Source organism: Mus musculus, chromosome 6 (genome assembly GCF_000001635.26).
Source record: "Mus musculus strain C57BL/6J chromosome 6, GRCm38.p6 C57BL/6J".
Lineage (NCBI taxonomy): Eukaryota > Metazoa > Chordata > Mammalia > Rodentia > Muridae > Mus > Mus musculus.
In genome coordinates this window covers 115,505,591-115,525,411 of record NC_000072.6, presented here as the reverse complement: position 1 = coordinate 115,525,411, position 19,821 = coordinate 115,505,591, and the positions used below count along the sequence as shown (strand labels likewise).

The window sequence follows — 19,821 nt, the reverse complement described above, 5'->3', positions numbered from 1 at the left end:
CCGGGCAATGGTGTTACACACCTTTAATCCCAGAACTTGGGAGGCAGAGGCAGGCGGATTTCTGAGTTCCAGGCCAGCTTGGTCTACAGAGTGAGTTCCAGGACAGCCAGGGCTGCACAGAGAAACCCTGTCTCGGGGGTGGGGGTGGGGGACAAACAAAAACAAACAAACAAACAAACAAACACTCAACCAACCAAACAAAGTAGGCATTGTGGTGTGCTTTGTAATCTCAATGTCTGGGAAGGCAGAGACAGGCAGATCTCTGGGGCTCTCTGGCTAGTCATGACAAGCTCCAGGCCAGTGCATGACCCCAACACATTAGAAGCAGAGGAAGGCAGATCTCTGTGAGTTCAAGGTCAGCCATCCTGGCCTTCTACATTGCAAATTCCAGGTCAGATAAGGTGACACAGAAGAAGTAGAAGAGGAGGAAGAATTGGGGGTGGGGTGGGGGGATGGGGTGGAGAAGTGGTCTGTACAACCTTTGACCTATACAGTCTTGCCTATCCCTGAAAAGTCAGTTGCTGCCTTATTCTTACAGCCTGGGAGGCAGGGGTGCAGGACTGGCATGACTGCCAGGGAGCTGGAGAGGGGTAGGATGTAGCCCAGCCGGAGCCCTGTCACCCCTCACCTCTGCGCGGCTGTGTACAGCTGTTCCCCCATCTCCACATGCCTGCCTTGCTGGAGTTTTGAAGAAAATCCCAGCCTCAGAGTAGCTCTCAGTACTAAAGAAGGTTATGAAGACGAAAGCGGAGAGCCTTGGTCTTGGCCACTTCCTGTAGGTAAAGAGGTCAGGAGGAGGGCAGCCCTCGGCCTACAAACATATCCTCCAGGCTGCCCTCCCTCCCTCCAGTGAGGAACTGCGTGCTAGGCTAACCTGCTGCAGGCTGGGATCATGGGGCTGGAGCAGCTGCAGGTCCTATCTATCCTGTTCCGTCTTCAGTAGAAGAAAGCATAGGAGACGGTCTGATGGACAGGGTGTGTGTGGAAGCACAGAGAAGAGAGGAACTTTTCCGACAATGGTTTATGTCTGTCTTTATAGAAAGGGGACGTCTGAGCTGGGCCTTGTGAGTGTAAATGTAAGTTCATTGGAGTATCACAGAAAGAATAATTTACCAATGAGACGAGCATGAGGCACCAGGGCGGAAACCATGCTAGGGTCAGGAACCCGCACGCGCTTGAAAATGAGTCTGTAGAGTGGTGGCAGGAAGCTGGTATGCCCAGCATAGGCCAAGAGTCAAGGAAACTTGAGGGCTGACCTTAGGAGTCTGGGCTAGTACTTGGGAATGCTGAGGCAGGGGAGTGGTCTGCTCAGAGCATGGTCCTGAGAGGGCACCGTGGCCTCCACATGGGGGAACTGGTGGAGAGAGCCAAGCTGGGTATTATCACACAAAGGCCAAACCCATGCACAGCATGGCTGGGGGCTGGGGGTGGGGTTGACACTCCAGTGACAGGGACTGAGGACTGGAAGGCAGGCACCTGGTTGCACTCACTCTCAAGGGACACTAAGTTACCAGCTGCACTGCTAGTATCTTCCCAGTGCTACCTTAGAAACCAGGAGGGACACTGACCCTCTCCCAGTCCCTCAAAACCGAGGACAGAGAAGTGGCCACCGCTCAGCCGGGGGTGTAGGCAGATCCACGGTCATCTTGGTTCTCAGATTCTTCCCAGGCCAGTGTCCTAAGCCTGATTGACAACCCATTCCTGCAGCTGTGCCACAGCCTGGGCAGCTGGCAGGCCAGGGCACTGCACGAAATCAAGGCAGAGAAGGAGCTAGCCCGGGCTCCCTAGATGTAGACAGGGTAGTCACTACACTCCCAAGCCATGCCTCCAGGTTGTCGCTCAGAAAGGGTCAGGAAGGAATGTACCATGCCACGTGATCTTACTTTATTCAGGTTCTGCAGACGAGGAAACCGAGGGCCCCCACATAACTGAATTTGTTGGGCACTTTAGTTCTGCACTGTGCTGCCTCCCACATCTGAGAATAGACTTGGATCAAGGCCACACACAGCAGACTCCACTTTGCCAAAAAGGACAGATGAAGACACAGGCCCCTGGAGAGGGCCGTGTTTCTCTCCTGAACGGGGCAAATGGCTTGCAAAACTCCACGGGCTGAAGATGGGCTTTTGCAATAGAGCTATTGAGACAAGGCACGGGGACCACAAGGCTTTGGGGCTCGTTCTTTTAAAAAAAATCTTTTTTTCCCTCTTTTGGCAAATAAAACAGAGCCCCAGCCAAGCTCCAGGCTGTCAGGGGAAGTTGCCCCTGACCCCTCAGCAGTACCTACTTCCTCCTAGCTGAGGAGAGAGGCTCAGGCCTGCACCCTGAGCTGGCCCAGGTACCCGGGTTGTTTTATGGATGGGTCTGTCATGAGTCAATATGATGACGTTTCCTGGAAGAACTTTATTTCCCTGCATTGTTTGTGGAGTCTGTGCGCTTGAGCACGTACTCCAGTTTAACTTGGAGTGTGCCAGGCTGGTGGACAGACACTACTGAGGGGGGAAAGCAGGGTCTGGGGAGGCCAGGCAGGGGTTGTCCCCATCCTTTAGGTGACAGAGAGAGGATGGTGACTCACAGGCTCTGCCTCATTTCCAGCCCACAGAGGGCTGGCTTGCTGGCTGAAGGCTCTTAAGTCCATCTCCAGATGTCAAGACCACACAGGGCCCTCGGGACCAGGATTGCCGATTCTACCTAGACTGTTTCTTCTCAGTCTACCTAGAGGGCTGTCCCTCTCAGTGTTTGACATCTGTAGCTGAGGAAGTCTGGAGAGGTGACATAGTTCTCTGAGAAAGCTTGTAGAGGCTAGATCAGGATCTTGTAGAGGCTAGATCAGGGTCTTTGGAGCTAGCCAGTCTTGGGTTCAAATTCTAATTCTGCCACTTGCCAGTAGGTAGGTCACCTCAACCCCAGTTGCTTCAACCATCAGATGGGTCAATAGGGCCTGATCAGAAAACAAGTATGTAGCACGCACCATGGAGACTTCATCCCTTCTTACTCTTTTTGAGACAGGGTTTCTCCATGTAGTCCTGGCTGTCCTGGAACTAGCTCTGTAGACCAGGCTGGCTCAAACTCACAGAAATCTGCCTGCTTTTGCCTCCTGAGTGCTGGGATTAAAGATGAACCATCTCTGCCCAGATCCCATTGACTTTCAATAGAAGTTGGAGCTGGGGCTTATAGGGAAGTCCTGCTAGTGTGCCTGTCTCAGGCTGTCCTGTGTCAGTCCTGTTAGTGTGCCTGTGTCAAGCTGTCCCCTTGGCTTGCATCAAAGCCACTGGGCTCCTAAAGGTTCTGGAACACAGGAAATGGCCCTGGTGCTGATAGGACTGTTGGTGACTTAGCCAAGAGGTTTAAGGGGAGACAGAGGAAATTCCATTATCCAGTTCTGGGTTTCCCAACCTGTGTGTAGTTCTGTCTGCTTCCTGCACCTACTATGACCCCAGGCATGTCCCACGCTTGGGGCCCTGGGCTTATCTGGCTTTGTGAAACCCCTGCTCTCAGATACTCTAATCTTTTGTCGCTATGGAACTTTCCAGTGGGTAGAGGACACGGGTAATTTCAATCTGCCCGGCGGTTCTCTCCTTTTATTACAAAATCAGAACCCATGTTTGGCTCTGAGGTCCACTCCTCAGCCTTGTCATTAGGTGTGGTCCTCATAGAACCGTTAGTATAGGCACCCGGATGATTGTTAGTCAAGGGAGGGTCTCTGGCCTGTCAGAGGCTCTTTTGGAATCCAGATCTCAAGAGGATAGTGCAAGACTGCCAAGTGCGTAGGGTCTTATAACCCTGTGGAGGTTACCCAAAGAAACGAGCCGGGGAGGGCTGGAGATATGGTTCAATGGCAGAGCACAGGTGTGAGGCTCCGAGTTTGATCCCCTGTATGGTTGAAAATACAGAAATAAAAGAGGGAGAAAAGAAAAAAGAAACAAGTGACTGGTCTCTCCTAGACCTGGGTGCTGCACATGAGCTTTCCTCCATCCCAACACACGCCCTGGGGTCTCTTGTCACCTTCCCAGAGAACTGTGCCTTTGACTCAGCTGGCTGCTGCTTGTAAGTTGGGAGTTTGGAGTAACATCCAATATGCACATACATCCCTCTACTTGCCTCAGGGGAGGCACTTGCAAATGTCCCCTCTACTTGCCTCAGGGGAGGCACTAAGCCATTCATTCATTCATTCATTCATTCATTCACTCATTCATTCATTCATTCATTCATTCACTCACTCATTCATTTACTCATTCATTTACTCATTCATTCACTCATTCATTTACTCATTCATTCATTCATTTACTCATTTATTCATTCATTCACTCAGTGCTTCATACAGTCAACACCTCATTATCACACACCTGCCAGGGACCTCAAGTTCAGTGTTGGTTCAGTGAAGGATTAGTTGTAAATGCACCCATCCACTCCCACACAGTTCCAGGTCTAGTGGCTCAGTGCTTAAGCACACTGTCTGCTCTTGTGGAACACCTGGGTTTGGTTCCTACAACCCACATCTGACAACATATGACCACCTGCCTGTAATTCTGACTGCAAGGGATCTGACACCTTCTTCTGGCCTCTGTCATCTTCTGGCCTCTGTCTCTCTCTCTCTCTCTCTCTCTCTCTCTCTCTCTCTCTCTCTCACACACACACACACACACACACACACACAAAACAAATCTGTTTTAGAGCAGTGCACAGGAACTCTTCCTTTGGTCATTCTCTGCTCCAGCAAGGGCTTGAGAGCTTTCTCTATACTCCTAGGGCTGTGAGGGAGTTGGGTAGGTGGCACAGAGGAGGGAAGGGAGCCCACGTGGGGTCCTTACAGTCTGCACTGAGTGTGAGGCTGTCTACCATCATACAGCCACTCAGTTTCCCAGGGTCTTTGGAGCACAGAGTCTGATTACTAGTGTTTCATAGAACATTCTTTTTGTTCTTTATAGCCTTATTGAGGTATAATTTACAGACCATAAAATTCCCTCCTTGTAAGTGTATGGTCTATTAGAAAACACAAAATTGCACAACCGTTGCCACAGTCTGGTCTTCGAAGTTCTCCTCATCCCACAGAGCTTCCTCCTGCCTGTTTGCAGCCAACTTTAGCTTGAAGCATTTTGGCACTTAAGAAGTGAAGACAGAGCCCACTGTGGTGGCGAATACCTTTGAGCACAGCGCTCAGGAGGCAGAGGCAGGCAGGTCTCTTAAGTTTGAGGCCAGCCTGGTCTACAGAGGGAGTTCCAGGTCATCCAAGGAGTACACAGAGATCTTGTGCATGCAGGGCTTGGGGGTGAGGGTCTGCCCTCGCAGAGAAAGCATGGATTCAGTGTGAACAATGCCCTAGATCCCACCCCAGCAAATAAAACACAAGGAATAATCAAATCGTGACCACCAGTGGTTTGTTTGAGACCACCCACTCTACAGATAGGAAAACTGAGTCCTAGGAGGAGAAAGGGCCACTCTGACAGCAGGGAGCCCACAGCACGGTGGTCACCAAATCACTGCAGCCTGACTCCACAGTGCAGATTACTTTCTCTCAGGGGAGGCAGGGCTTCCCCAGGGACAAGCTGCCTGGCCATGGGTAGGCGGCTTCCTTGCCCTGGGTCTGCCTCAGTTTCTTTGAGGGTCGGTGTCAGGAAGCAGAGTGCCCACTGCAGGGGAAGTGTGTGGATTCCCTATAAAGATCACCCTTGGGAGCTACAGCCTTGTGCAGCTCTGATTAGCCGCCCGGGAAGGTTGGCTAATAACTGTCGTTTCACCACAGCTCTGTCCAGATTTGTCCTCAGAAACTTGGAAGTGGAAAAGCAGCAATTAAAGAAACCCAGCCCAGGCCCCAGATGGAAATGTGGGTACAGAGGCAGCTTTCTAAGAATGTGATGCAACGCCCCACCCTGGGGCCTCATCGCCCTGTTCTGTGGATGGAGCAACTGCCGGGGAGCTTGCTTAAGGCGCCTGCCACGGTCGGCTGCTCCCTCCTCTCTGGCCCCAGCATTTCCCAAGAGCCCACAACACACACAGCATCTCCTCAGCAACCTGGGGGCTGCTTCCCCTCCTGCCCAGACAGGAGGTGGTATGGTGGGGTGGAGGCTGCCCTCCCACCCGGCATGAACCGGCTCGATGAGGCCACACACCCGGAGAGGAAGGAAGGGAGTTACCACGATGCCACCTGCCTGTGTGGTGTCTTTGCCATTCTGTCCAAAGGAGCGTATTCAGGTGGCTGCTGGGACTGCTGACAACTAGAAAGTAAAATCCAGCAAAGGTGGTATACTTACTCGGGAAGGGGTTCCCCCCCAGCACTCCCCTCCTTGGGCTGGGAGGTCAGAGGTAGGACTGTGTCTGGAGAACACTGCTCCCAGGAAGCTAAGCAACTTACACACCACACACAAACGTCCTAGAGCTCTGCAAACACGACTTTATGAACCGTTCAGAGGGAAGCGCTAGATAGTTTGCTAGGTCATCACTGTAAGTAGAGAAGCCGCTTCCTTGGTGCTTTTGGAACTCAGGCCATTGAGAAGGTAGAGATAAAGTCACTGCACCCTCCAAGAGGGTCCCGGCCCAAGGGTCAGGATAAAGTCCTGTGGCAACTGATGTTTGCTTTTGCTAAGGATGTGAGTCAAAGTGACATGGGGTAACTGAGGGCAGTTGTGGCCTTGGAGTAGGAATGGGGTGTAGACAGCTGGGCCGGCCTTTGTGCAGCTGGAAGTTGGGGAGCAGAGGGTAAGATGGGAGGCAGCTGAAGTTAGATGGTGAGGGTATTGAAGAATGGGCCATTTCCATGTTATCATGAACTCAGGAGCCACTGAAGGTGCTTCAGCGAGGTAGCAATCTAAGGAGTAAAGTTATCTAGGGATGCCAGGCTGACATTAGACGTTAGATGGAAGAGGAGGGGAGACCACAAACCAGGAGGGGAAGGTGCCTGTGGTGTTAAAGATGACTTGATCAAAATCCTGCTTTCATGGGTAAATGCCTGGTTGTCTGTGTCAGGTGGTAACATGGGGGAAGGGGCAGAATTTCAGACCAGAGGCTCCTAAGCCTCCATCTCTTATGCCCAGGCTCAGGCTGCCCTGCTGCCAGCTGGGCATCCACATTGTAGCTATAGAAAAACAGAACACACCCTCATCTCGCCTTCCCGTTATTCTGCTAGAGTCAAAGAAACCAGGTTCACCCTTGCTGCCTGGCTCAGCTGGCGCATCCTAGCAGGGACTTCCACATTGTCCTCTTGGGGGAGGTGGGATGTTGAGGTAGACACACCCACTAATTGGCTGTTTGATGGAGAACTGTTTCTGCTCAGCCAGGAACAGTGAGACAGGCACAGACTTAGACAAATAGCATGTCAATGCTCTCTGTCGTAATTTGGTTTCAGTTGTTTCAATACTGGAAGGTGGGTTGCTTATGAAGAACAGAAGGTTCTGAAGGCTGGAAGAGGCAGAATCTGGGGGGTGAACCAGATGACGGTTTGTGCTGTGTCAGAGCATATCACTTGGAAAGGGAGAGAGGTGGGGGTGGGAAGAGGAGGAGCGAAAGGGAGAGCTTAGGGGCAAACTGATTTTTCTATCAGGAAGTCCTTCCTATAATAAACTCAATACTTCTGTTGGGGTAGAGCCCTCATGACCTAAATCACCTCTATAGACTCCTGCTGTGTGAACTGTCTCTGCTGAGACATGTGCAAACATCTACCCAGATTAAAGCAATGGCTCCATTCAAATCCAGCTTGGCAAACCAGTGAGCTCACTGGGTTTAGTTACCAAACACAGACGAGAGGGTCAATTACAGGAGTGTAGGTGACCCCCCAAGCAGCTGTATCACGGTGACATCCTACCACAGCATAACTGACAACTTCCCTGTAGCTGCACAGATGGAGCACCTGCCCCCTTGGGCTAACCTTCCACCTGATGTCCCTAGGCACAGAACTAACAGAAATCTTCCTGTTTCCCCTACCCCAGTACTGGGATTACAGGTGTCTGCTACCATGCCTGGCTGAAAATATGCTTAATATAAAATATGTTAAGCTGGGTGTGTTGGTCCACACTTGTCATTTCGGCACTTGGGAGATGGAGGTATACGGATCAGAAGTTCAAGGTCATCCTTGGCTGCAAGGCAGGTTTGAGGCTAGCCTGGGCTACATGAGACTGTCTCAAAACCAAACCAAGACCAACGCGTGGATACTTCATTCCTCCTTAGAATAGGGAACAAAATACCCATGGATGGAGTTACAGAGACAAAGTTTGGAGCTAAGATGAAAGGATGGACCATCCAGAGACTACCCCACCCAGGGATCCATCCCATAATCAGCCACCAAACCCAGACACTATTGAACAATGCCAGCAAGATTTTGCTGAAAGGACCCTGATATAGCTGTCTTGTGTGAGATTATGCCAATGCCTGGCAAATACAGAAGTGGATGCTCACAGTCATCTATTGGATGGAACACAGGGCCCCCAATGGAGGAGCTAGAGAAAGTACCCAAGGAGCTGAAGGGGTCTGCAACCCTATAGGTGGAACAACAATATGAACGAATCAGTACCCCCAGAGCTCATGTCTCTAGCTGCATATGTAGCAGAAGATGGCCTAGTCGGCCATCATTGGGAAGAGAAACCCCTAGGTCTTGCAAACTTTATATACCCCAATACAGGGGAACGCCAGGGCCAAGAAGTGGGAGTGGGTGGGTGGGGGAGCAGGGCAGGGGGGAGGTTATAGGGAACTTTCGCAATAGCATTTGAAATGTAAATAAATATCTAATAAAAAAAAAAGAAAAAAGTTAGGAGAAAAAAAAAAAAACCAAACCAAACCAAACCAGACCAGAAATCCAAGACTAATAACCAAAGCATTTTAAGAGGCTGGAGCAGGATTTCAAGCAGAATCTTGGTTAAAATTATGTGTGTGCATTTACTTAGACAGAAAGGACTAAGTTGGGGGGGTGCACTTTCATGAAGCCCACCATCTCTGGGTGGTCAGGCTTTGACTGAGCTCTGCCGCTCATTTCTAGTTTCCTTTCCCTCGTTTTGGAATGAATAGCTGCAATGGATTCATTTACTCTCTCTTGACTTTTTTTTTTCTGTATTAAGATCAATTATAAAGAAAAGCGACAAGAACATTTTCCCAAAGGAGGCACGGAGAGACACTTCCTCTCCACCCCAAACAACCTACACCAAAAGAAGGACCCTGGAACTAAGCAAAGGCCTGGAGGTGACAGTCATGCTGAAGCCAGTTCCAGCAGGCATGCACATTTGCCAGTGTGGATATCTGCATCCCACTTAGGAAATCTGTCTCCCCACAAGGTGGGTAACTTTAAGGTCTGGGTTCCTGGGTGTCTCAGGACCCTCCCTATTCTATAGGTATCATTGCATCTCTGCCATGCCAGGCTGCCGGATGTGGAGATGACTGTGATGATGTTGGTAGACGGTATGCAAATGAGTTTCTCCAGACCGCTCTAGGTTCCATCTCGTCCTTGCTATGTAGACTTCAGCTTTTTCCATCGCTTGCCTCAGTGGGGGTGTGGAGACGTGCCCACCTCTGCAGACACTTCACCAGTCTCAGATGGGGTCAGGCACAGGCCAGTCCTGCCCCGCACGGATGATGGCAGGCAGAGATGCCCCATAGAGACCAAGCCTATGCCCTCCTTTGGGCCTCTTACCACAGGCTGTCTTAGACAAGATCGACCCCTTCAGAAGGGCACTCATTCATTATCATCATGGAAAGGTAACAGAGATGACTCTGAGCGTGTCTGTGGATTCTCAGAACTGAGCAGCACAGCATTCCAGTCACCTGAGAGGAAGGGACTGATCTGCCTTCCTACTTTACAACAAAGGAGGCGGAGGGGCAAAGAGGCTCTGGCTTCTGTCCAAGGCTACACAGCTAGAATGTGGCTCGGTCTGGCTTTTCTTGGCCACAAGAATTCTAGATTCTCCTCCAGCCCTACTTATGCCAGCACAGGTCAGTCCAGGATCCAAGGGGGGACATAGACTTGAGAACGTGGTTATTATGGGAGACATTAAACCAAAGGTGGCTCCTGTGAGGTGGGGACATTTACACTGCGCTTTGGCCCATCCAATGGCACGTGCCGGGTTCCACATTAGGTAGATGTATGGGTTCGGAAGACATTGACTGACACAGTGTGGATCTGGTGGCATGTTTCCAGAAGATCCTTGGTCTTCTAGGGCTAGGCTACTGGGAAATGATGGAACCTCTGTGCGCGCGCGCTCATGTGTGTGTGTGTGTGTGTGTGTGTGTGTGTGTGTGTGTGTTCCATTATGACATTTTATTTAAACTGATAACTCAAACAGTATATTTTGATCAGTTTCTCTTCCCCATCTCCTCCCAGATCCTTCCATCTCCCCATCCATCCAACTCCATCTTCTTTTTATCTTTGAACAACACACACACACACACACACAAAACAAACAAAACCAAACCAAATCCATAAAAAAACAAAACTGGAAACCATACTATATAAGCAGAAGACCAACAGAATGAAAAATGTCCAAACAAGGCCAGGCACACTTGGGAGGCAGAGGCAGGTGGATCTCTGCCAGTTTGAGCTGGTCTATAGAGTGAGTTCCAGGACAGCAAGGCTACACTGAGAAACCCTCGATCGAAAAACAGAAAAAACAAAACAAAACAAAAACAAACAAAGCAATATGTGACAAAAATAAAAATCTACACAGAAACCACTGAGCTGGCTCTGTGCTGGCCCTCCACTGCTGAGCATGGGGCCTGCCCTTAGCTGTGGTTTAAATACCCACTGAGATTCTATTGTAGAAAATTGACTTTTCCTCGGCAAGCAGTTGTCAGGTGGAGAGAGCTTCTTGATGAGGGATGGGAGACTCTATCCACTTCTTCTCAGTGCTGTGACCCCATCTGTCTTGAAGGCTCTGTGCATGCTGCCACAGTCTCTGTGGTTCACACATGCATCCTTGATGTCATCCATCCCCTCCGGCTCTTACAATCTTTTTGTGTCCCTCTCCCTGAGCCCTGAGCCAAGGGGTTTTATTGCCTTCATGACTGAGTGCTCCAGAGTGTCTCTGCACATTGTCCAGTGTGGGTCTCTGTATTTGTTCCCATCTACTGCAAGAGGAAGCCTCTCTGGTGACGGCAGAGGAAGGCACGGATCTATGGGTGTAGCAGGATGTCACGAGGAGCCATTTTATTGCTGTGCTCCTTTAGGAAAGCAATCATATTTGGTTTTCCCTTAGGTTTGTGGCCTCTCTAGTCTTAGGTTCTTGGTCACTAGCATCGTCAGACATGGGTTTCATTTCATGGAGTGGGCCTTAAATCCAAGTATATAGTGGTTGGTTGATCCACATGGTTCATGCCATTATTACAGTGTCATATTGTGCATGCAGGATACCATTGTGGATCCTAGGTTAATGGCTCCCCTTCTTTTCTGGTAGCAGGCCGAGTATCTTCCAGTATCACTCGTCAGAAGGAGTGAAGGCTATAGTTAGGCACCAGGTTGACTTCTCCATGTTCAATGAGATAGGTAAGTGTTGTCTTCAGCAATAGGGTTTTACCATCAATTTGTGGAGAGAAGTTAATAGCCTGGCAGTATCCCGGGTTGTTTAGGGGTTTCCATGGGGATCCTTTGGTCAATGACTCATTTAGATGTAACCCAAGGTGCACTTGAAGTTTTACTTGATAGCAAAAGGTGTCTAGTTGGGGAATTATCTCCCTTGTTGTTTGGGGATTCCATTTAGAGTTATTTCATATATGTATATATTTTAAGATGCTTCTACAATATCAGGTTTCTATATGAGGCCTCATATGGCCCTTAGTGTAACTTATCACTCGCTTGCTTTATTTCTTCCCTTGTCTTCTCTTCCTTCCCCTCCTCCATTTAATCCCTCTCTTCTAGCCTCTCCCCATCTCTCTATGACTATATATTCTAGGGAAATGGTGGACCCTTTAAGGGTTTAGTGGGAGGAAGTTAGGTCATTGGGGATATGCTCTTGGAGACTGGTGGTTGATAATTGCCAACTTGACAGGATCTAGAGTCATCACAGAGACAAGTCTCTGGGCACATTTGTGAGTGATTATCTAGATTGGGTTAACCACTCTAAGTGTGGGTGGCACCATTTCACAGGCTGTGGTCCCAGAATGAATAGAAAGAGGAAAGGGACCTGAGCACAAGCATCGTTGCTGCCTGAACCAAGATGCCCTGCAAGCAGCTGCCTCACGCTCTGTTGCGTGTCTTCCCCACCACGGATTAGAACCTCAAGCTGTAAGAGAAACCTGTCTTAAGTTGCTTCTGTCAGGTATTTTACCACAGCGATGAGTAACACAACAGGTATTTAGATCTTAGTCTCTTAGCAGAATGATCTTAGCCTCTCCTCCCTGATCTTTTGCTTACTGACTGGAAAGCATCACATGATACCCACTGTTATGGTCTGCCTTGCCAATGGGGCAAGCCATCACAGGCTACAACTGAAGCTATGAGCCCAAATGAACCTTTCCTCCTTATAAGATGATTGGCTCAGGTATTTTGTCATAGTGACTGTACCTATGAGGGTTGTAGACTCATTTGCAACCGTAGGCTTTACATAGAGCGACCAATCCCTGGTCTCTTAGGGTAGCAGTCTAAGTTGATTAAGATCACCAACGTGGGCCAGGTAGATAGTTCAACTGGTATAATACTTGCTTCACAAACATGAGGACCCGAATTCAATCCCTAAAACCCACATAAAAGTGCTGACTATGGAACATCCCTGGGGCTGGCTGGTCAGCCAGTTGATCCTAGCTGGTGTTTTCCAGGCCAATGAGAGACCATGTGTCAAAGGAAGTGGATAGCGTTCTTGAAGACAGCACCTGAAGTGGACCTCTAGTTTCTGAATATACTGACACCTATATGCACCCATGGATATTGTCTAATATCCTAAAAAGCCCAACCATCAGTAGGCTAATTAACTAAGAGTGTTTGTGTGTGTGTGTGTGTGCTAAAATATGTTGTTTGGGATATAAATAAGTGATATATATATGTATATATATACATATATATATCAATCACAGGTATGTGTATATATATATATATATATCTCACAAGGTTTCTTTGTGGTTTGAAAAAAAGTTTAAAAATACCCTTAGGCAGATAACCATTTATGGAGCTTCTAACAGGGTCTCCAGAGGCTGCAATGGGCTGGCTGAATTCTCCTGGTGCCTGCACCCCTGTGGCTCTTGCCCCTCCTCCAGGTGTGAGGAAATTAATTCAGGTCAAGGGCAGGTCAAGGGACTTGACTGAAGCCACTAGGCTTCCAAGTGTCAGATTCTGATAGGACACGAGACTCCTAGGCACTGGCTGTCTCACATTTGGCCCCTTGGCTAGGCTGCTGACCTGGTGGGGCTCTAATAAGGACCCTGGGGTGAATGCAGACAAATGCTCCCACCCCACTCACACATCCCATCTCCTTAGGAGACACTGGACAAGGACTTACGCTCTCATCTCTGCACTTAGTAACATAAAGTCTTGGCTTGTCACATTCTGTGCCTGACCTCAGTTTCCTCCACTATAAGAGGAAGTGATGACATCTCGTGCATCCCGGGAATGCTGGGACCATGTGAAATCCTGCATGACCATTGGATTCCATATATCCACTGTCTTGTCCTGTGACTGCTACTCCATGGATCAGGCTTACTGTGTTTGTATCCAGGGAGCCTAGCATTGTTTACTGCAGCCTCTGACTGGCAAACCCTTGACCCAAACTGTTGCTCAATGCTGGTCCTGATCATATGAGCCTTTGCGCCAGAACTTGGGTCCCCTGAGTCCCCATGGCCTGATCCTAAGACGCTGGGTTCTGGGCATGTGGCAATCATTGCTTCACATGGTGGCTGCTCTTCTTGCAATGGGTATGGAGCTGGCCAGGAGCTGGTGTCCATGTGCCTTGTGTCCCAGGTGGGTTGCTGTGCAAAAGAATTGCTAAACCCAGCCTGTGACCCTGGCATTCAGAGCGCTCAGGCCAGGGCTGGGCACATTCCCCAGGGTCTGACATGGGTAGGGGTGCATGACACGTGACCTCTCTCTTCTGTTCCCATTCTTTACTAGGGAGGCCTGAGTTCTAACCTAGGGTCCCCAGGTCTAAGCCTGAGTCTGTGGGCAACATGCCCCTCCCTTGCCCATAGCAATGGGATTGATGTAAGAGTCCACTTTAGACACTATCCAAAGCAGGTGCTAGACATGTGACAACTTCCCTGGTGACCTTGGATCAATTTTTTTCCTCTCTTGAGTTCAGTTTCTTTATTTTATACATGATATCTGATGCCCTCTAGGGGCCCTTCCAGCTCTCAGAGCTGGTCCCAAACTGGACAACCTTGGGTGGTGTCAACCATTGGGAAAAAACAACAACAGAGATGCAAAACAAGCAAAATTTCACTTGGGTCTTCACTTGAGCTCCTGGTAAGTGACTAAGAGGCCTGTGACTCCTTACACATAGCTTTCAAGCAGTAAGAAAGTTACTCCTCCTGCTGGGGCACAGTTAGGTCTCAACCCATGATCAATGTTAGCGTGCCTGAGCCACTCTCAGCCACTGGAACCTCTCTCCAGTGCCAGCCCATTGCTCACCTCTCCTTCAGTCTTTTCATTCAACTTTCAAAATGCAAAGCAAGCTCTTGGGGAAGGGGCTAAGGCTCAGGCATTGCCGTGTGCTGGCTCCCAACTTGTAGTCGACCAAACCTGGGTACCTATACCTACCAGCTTTATTCCACCTCTGAGAAGTGGTGGCCACGGTACATGGTGGATTCTGTTGTCCATGGTCCTGCGTTGTCCCCTAACAGTAAGTAGGCTGGCCCATGGGACCAAGACGACCTGGAGGGAGTGGTGACTTTCCACTTCCTCCAAGCCTATGCCATAAAGGTTTTGTTTAAGGTTTGTTTATTTTATGGTGATGGGGACCAAACCCAGAAATTCCTGTGTACTGGGAAAGCATTGTACAGCTGAGCTGCACCCCAGCCCTACCGTGCTATTTTAGATCTGAGGGAGGCCAGCAGCCAAACCCGGACACTCAGGCAATGGATAAGGGGGAACTGTGACCCTCTGCCATTAGCCTGTGTTACAGTCTGTGAAGGCCATCACAGAACATAACAGCCTGGGTGGCATAAACAACACAGACTGCTTTTTTTTTTTTTTTCCTTCTGGGTTCAAGACCAAGGTGCCAGCAGGGTTGGTTTCTGGGAGGGCTTTGGCTTGACGATGGCTGGTTGGCTTCTTGCTGTATTCTCACATGACCTTTCTCTGGGTGCATGCTTCTGACATCTCCTCCTTTGGTAAGGACAAATTCTTTCTGTATTGAGAACATCTTTCTGACCCCAGTTAACCTTGATCACCTCCTTGAAGGTCCTAATCCTCATGCAGTCACACTGAGGGACAGGATTTCAACACAGGAACTTTAGGTGGACACAAGTCAGTCCAGAATGTCATGGGAGTGAGTGATCTTGGACGCAAAGCCCAAGGTCCAGCTGACCTTTAGATACTACAGTCCCAACTCCTCAACTAAGCTGCCTCCAAATATCTGAGCTTCAGACACTGCATGAGGTGAAGACTCTGTGGGAGAATTCCCAGCCGATCCCAGGACACCCGGGATGAGCATCGGCCAGTGAGAGCATCTCTCCACAGACAGAGGTTACTTCTCCCAGTCTCCACTGCCTCATTTCCTCCAGTCTCTTGAGCCACTCACCCAGACAAGACTGCTCTCAATCCCTGCCTCAGGCTCTGCTTTCTGGTGACTTCAGTATAAGATCTCCTGGTGGGGGGCGGGGTGTCTTATAATGATGGCAAGATAGCTCAGTGGGTAGAGGCACTTGCTGCCAAGCAAGATGACCTGCATTAGAACCCAGGGACATATGCAGCAGAAGACAAGAACTGACAACCACAAGCTGTCCTCTGATGTGCCATGGAACATGAGGAACCATTCTACCCCTATAAAAACCCCAAATAAATGTATTTAAATGTTTAAAAAACATTTATTTATTTTTCTTACAATATATTTTATGCATATTTCCTCACCTCCAACCCCTCCATCTCCCAACCATCCAACTTCATATTCTTTCTCTCTTTCTCCCACCCTGCAAAAGAAAATCCAAACAAACAAAGTAAGACAAAAAAAAAAATGCCAAACAAAACAAAATGAAACAAAATATACTCTCTCACAGAAAAACCGAAAACAAAACACAGAGTCCATTTTGTGTGGGTCCGCTGCTCCTAGGCAAGGGGCCTGCCTGCCCTGGTGTGGAGTGTGGTTGATAAACCCAGTGACACTCCATTGGAAAGAACTGATTTTTCCTTGGCCAGCAGGGATGTTTCAAATAGGCTTCTTGGTTAGGACTGGGACCCTGGTTCCACTCCCCCCTCTCAGATCCCATCTGGCTTGAACCTGTGCATGCATGGTTTCTATGAGCTCCTACGTGCATCAGTACTGTTGTGTCCTTGGACTCATCTGTCCCCTCTGGCTCGTACAATCTTTCTACCTTCTCTTCCACATAGCTGCCTGGGCCTTGAGGGGAGAGTTTGATGAAGACATTCCATCTCTGACTGCTCCAAAGTCTCTCGCCCTGCACATTGTGCAGTTGTTTGTCTGTCTCTGTGTTAAGTCCCATCCACAGCAAGACACTTCTCTGCTATGGATCAGGTGAGGCAGTGAGTTCTTAGGAGTAACTTTATTGTTTTTTTTTTTTTTTTTTCTTTATAATAGTGGTAGACCCATGGCCTCTCTAGTCTTAGGTTCTTGGTAACTTTAGCATAGTCAGTTATGTCATGGAGTGGTCTTTAAATAAAAAAAAAAAAAATAGAGGTTGGTTTCTCCCATACCACCTGTGCCACTACTACACCAGCCTGCCTTGTAGACAGGTCACTGTTGTAGGCTGCAGGCTTCATAGCTGGATGAGACTGAGGACCTTTCTCCTACAGGAGTGGGCAGGGTGTCTTGAACCATAAACACTGGTCAGTGGGGGGAAGCTTCTAGACAGACACCGGCTCAACTTTTCCACATTTGATGATTTAAATAAGTGTTGTCCCCAGCAATAGGGCCTTACCATCAGGCCGTGGAGATCAACCAATAGCCTTGGCAATAGCCTTTGGTGCTTGAGGGGTTCCAGGCAATTACCTTGGCTAATGACTCAATAATATGTAACCCATTCAATGGGCACTGGAGATTTTACTTGGTGGCATAAGATGTCTAATTGGAGCACCGTCTCCTCTATCATTTGGTGACTCCCTTTAGAGCCTTTCGTACATGTATATACTTGAGAAAGCATCTTTTTCAGATGGCCTTTAGAGTTAGCTGTCCCTCCCCATATCCCCTGTGTACCCTTCTCTCCTATCCCTCTCCCTATTTAATCTATTTAATCCTTCTTTTCTAGTTTCTCCTTTATTTGTCTATAACGTTACATGTTACTTCCCCTTCCTTGGGGGATTCTCTCCCTGGTCCCTTACTAGATACCTAACTTCTATGCTTGGTTATCCAGATTGCAGCATACATATGTAAAACTTAAGGCTAATGTCCACATATAAGAGAAAACAAGCAATATTTGTCTGTTTGGGGTCTGGGTTACTTCACTCAGGACGGTTGTTTCTAGCTTCATCCGTGTACCTGCAATTTTCATAATTTCGCTTTTCCCAACAGCTGAATATTATTCTAGGTGTAAATGTACTGTGTTTTCAACATCCATTCATTAATTTATGGAGATCTCAGCTGTTTCCAGTCTCTGGCTATTATGAGATGTGTAAGCATCTCTGAAGTAAGATGTAGAGCCTTTGGGTAGATGCCCAAGGGTGGTAGAGCTGGATCTTGGGGTAGATCTACTCCCAGCTTCCTGAAGAACCTCCACACTGATTTCCACAGTGGCTGTAAAAGTTTGCACTCCCACCAGAAATAGATGAGTGTTCCTCTTTCTCTGCACCCCCAATAGTATGTGCGGTCATTTCCCAAAGTAGTTCTGCTTTGTGAGTTCTTTGTATATTCTAGGTACTCACCCTCCAGGAGGTGTATACTTGGTATAGATCTTTACCTGTTCTGTAGGCTGTCACTTTGCCCAAGTGATGGTGGCCTTTGCTGTACAGAAGTTTTTTAGTTTCATAAGGTCTCATTTATTGATTGCTGGTCTTAATGTCTATGATGTCAATGTCCTGTTCAGAAAGTCCTTTCTTGTGCCAACAAGTTGGAGCCTATTTCTCTTCTAAAGGACCTACAGGGGGCGGGGAAAGACTTATGGCATGGAGCTCTGGCACAGAGCTTCTGAACTCTTTCTGGGTGGTCCTTAGGAAGCCCTTCACATAGAGTTTGCTGCTTCCAGAAGTTTCCCAGTCTATGGGCCAAGGCCTGTTTCTAAAAGTTGCTGAGATATAAGACAAGTGGGAGGCCTTTCATGGCCTTTCTCAGTCCACACTCAGATAGCTCCACCCTGCTGTGCCCTGGGGAAGGCCTTACTCTGAACTATGCGGGCTCTCATCAATGCTGTCCTCGCCCATTGGTTTTGGGTGGCTTAGTCAATGGGACTCACAGGATCTCAGGAAGTGAAAGAGATGGACCTGGGTCTTATTTCCTCGCCCCTCTTCCCTGAAGGTCACCATGGGCTGGCTACCTCTTTGGACCAAAGTCAGGCTCCTGACAAACTGTCTTCTTCCTACAGAGGTTCCCTTCCATGTTCTGTGACTCATGCCACTGTGTCAAGCCCTGGGTTTTACCAGTCAGTGAATGTTCCTCCACTTGCTCAGCTCCAATGACCCAGCTCCAGTGGCCCAACTCCAGTAGCACAGCTCCAGCGACCCAGCTCCAGTGGCCCAGCTCCAGAGAATGACCCAGCTCCAGTGACTTTGCTACAGTAACTGAACTCCAGTGGCTCAGTTCCAGTGACCCAGCTCCAGTGGATCAGCTTCAGTGACCTAGCTCTAGTGGCCCATCTCAAGTGATCCAGCTCCAGTGAATGACCCATCTCCAGTGACCCATCTCCAGTGACCCATCTCCAGTGACCCATCTCCAGTGACCCATCTCCAGTGGTCCAGCTCCAGTGGTTCAGATTCAGTGATCCAGCTCTAGTGGTTCAGATCCAGTGATCCAGCTCCAGTGGCTCAGTTTTAGTGGCTTAGTTCCAGTGGCCCATCTCCAGTGACCCAGCTCCAGTGTGCCTTTTGTTCTCTAGCAGGCCCTAACACAGTTCTGTTCTCATGGTCCCTTGCTGTGGTGGAAAGAATGACATGTTGCTCAAATGACTATAGTGGTTCCAAGCACTGTGCTCCTTTCCAGGCCACTTCCAAGTGACACTCCTACCCCATTATGATGTGAGGCTCCTGGCTGTACTACAGGAACAGGATGTGACATCAGAGGAAGCCCCCTAGGGCTCTGCAACCCTCAGCACAGTGATTGGTTATGGATTGTACAAAGTGACCTTGGCCCAGCCAATCAGGTTGAAGTTTGCTATGTGTCCCCTGGCAATCCCTGCAGAGTCTGGCCTGAGATCTCCATGCCCACATGGGGCTTTGTGTGGTGTGAAAGCTTCATCTTGAGCTCAGGTGCAATGTGTGTCGATACCTTCATCTTTTCCTCAGCCAACTTCAAAGAATATATGTCTTTGGACAAAACTCAACAGTTCCATGCCTCGGTTACATCTTACAAAGTAGCATGGTGGGTGTGGGGTGTGACTCAATGGTGCCTTTCCTATCTTGGGAGAGGCCTTAGGTTCCATCTGCAGCAGGCTTGGTGGCAAGTACAAAAGTTGCCAGTCACCTTGAGTGGATTCTTCAGAGATCAGTTCATGAAAAGAGGCTGAAGCCAAGGCTTAAAGCAACCTTTGGCTTTCCTGGGCCCTGTGCGTTCTGAGACCCAGATGTAACTCAGTGTCTCTGGGCCATGGAGTGGTGGAACAACT

General features: G+C 49.0%; 1 long non-coding RNA gene across 3 annotated transcripts; it reads left to right on the top strand.

Moving 5' to 3' along the window:
* The first annotated feature begins 5,910 nt into the window (after nt 1–5,910).
* On the top strand, nt 5,911–19,526 carry Gm36301. Of its 3 annotated transcripts, none has more exons than XR_869373.2 (4): nt 5,911–6,235; nt 9,042–9,254; nt 11,370–11,455; nt 18,586–19,526. It is a non-coding gene; the product is annotated as a predicted gene, 36301 (long non-coding RNA). The 3 variants fall into 3 exon arrangements; XR_869372.2 differs by having other exon boundaries at nt 11,367–11,455; XR_377970.2 differs by lacking the exon at nt 11,370–11,455.
* The last annotated feature ends 295 nt before the right edge of the window (nt 19,527–19,821 follow it).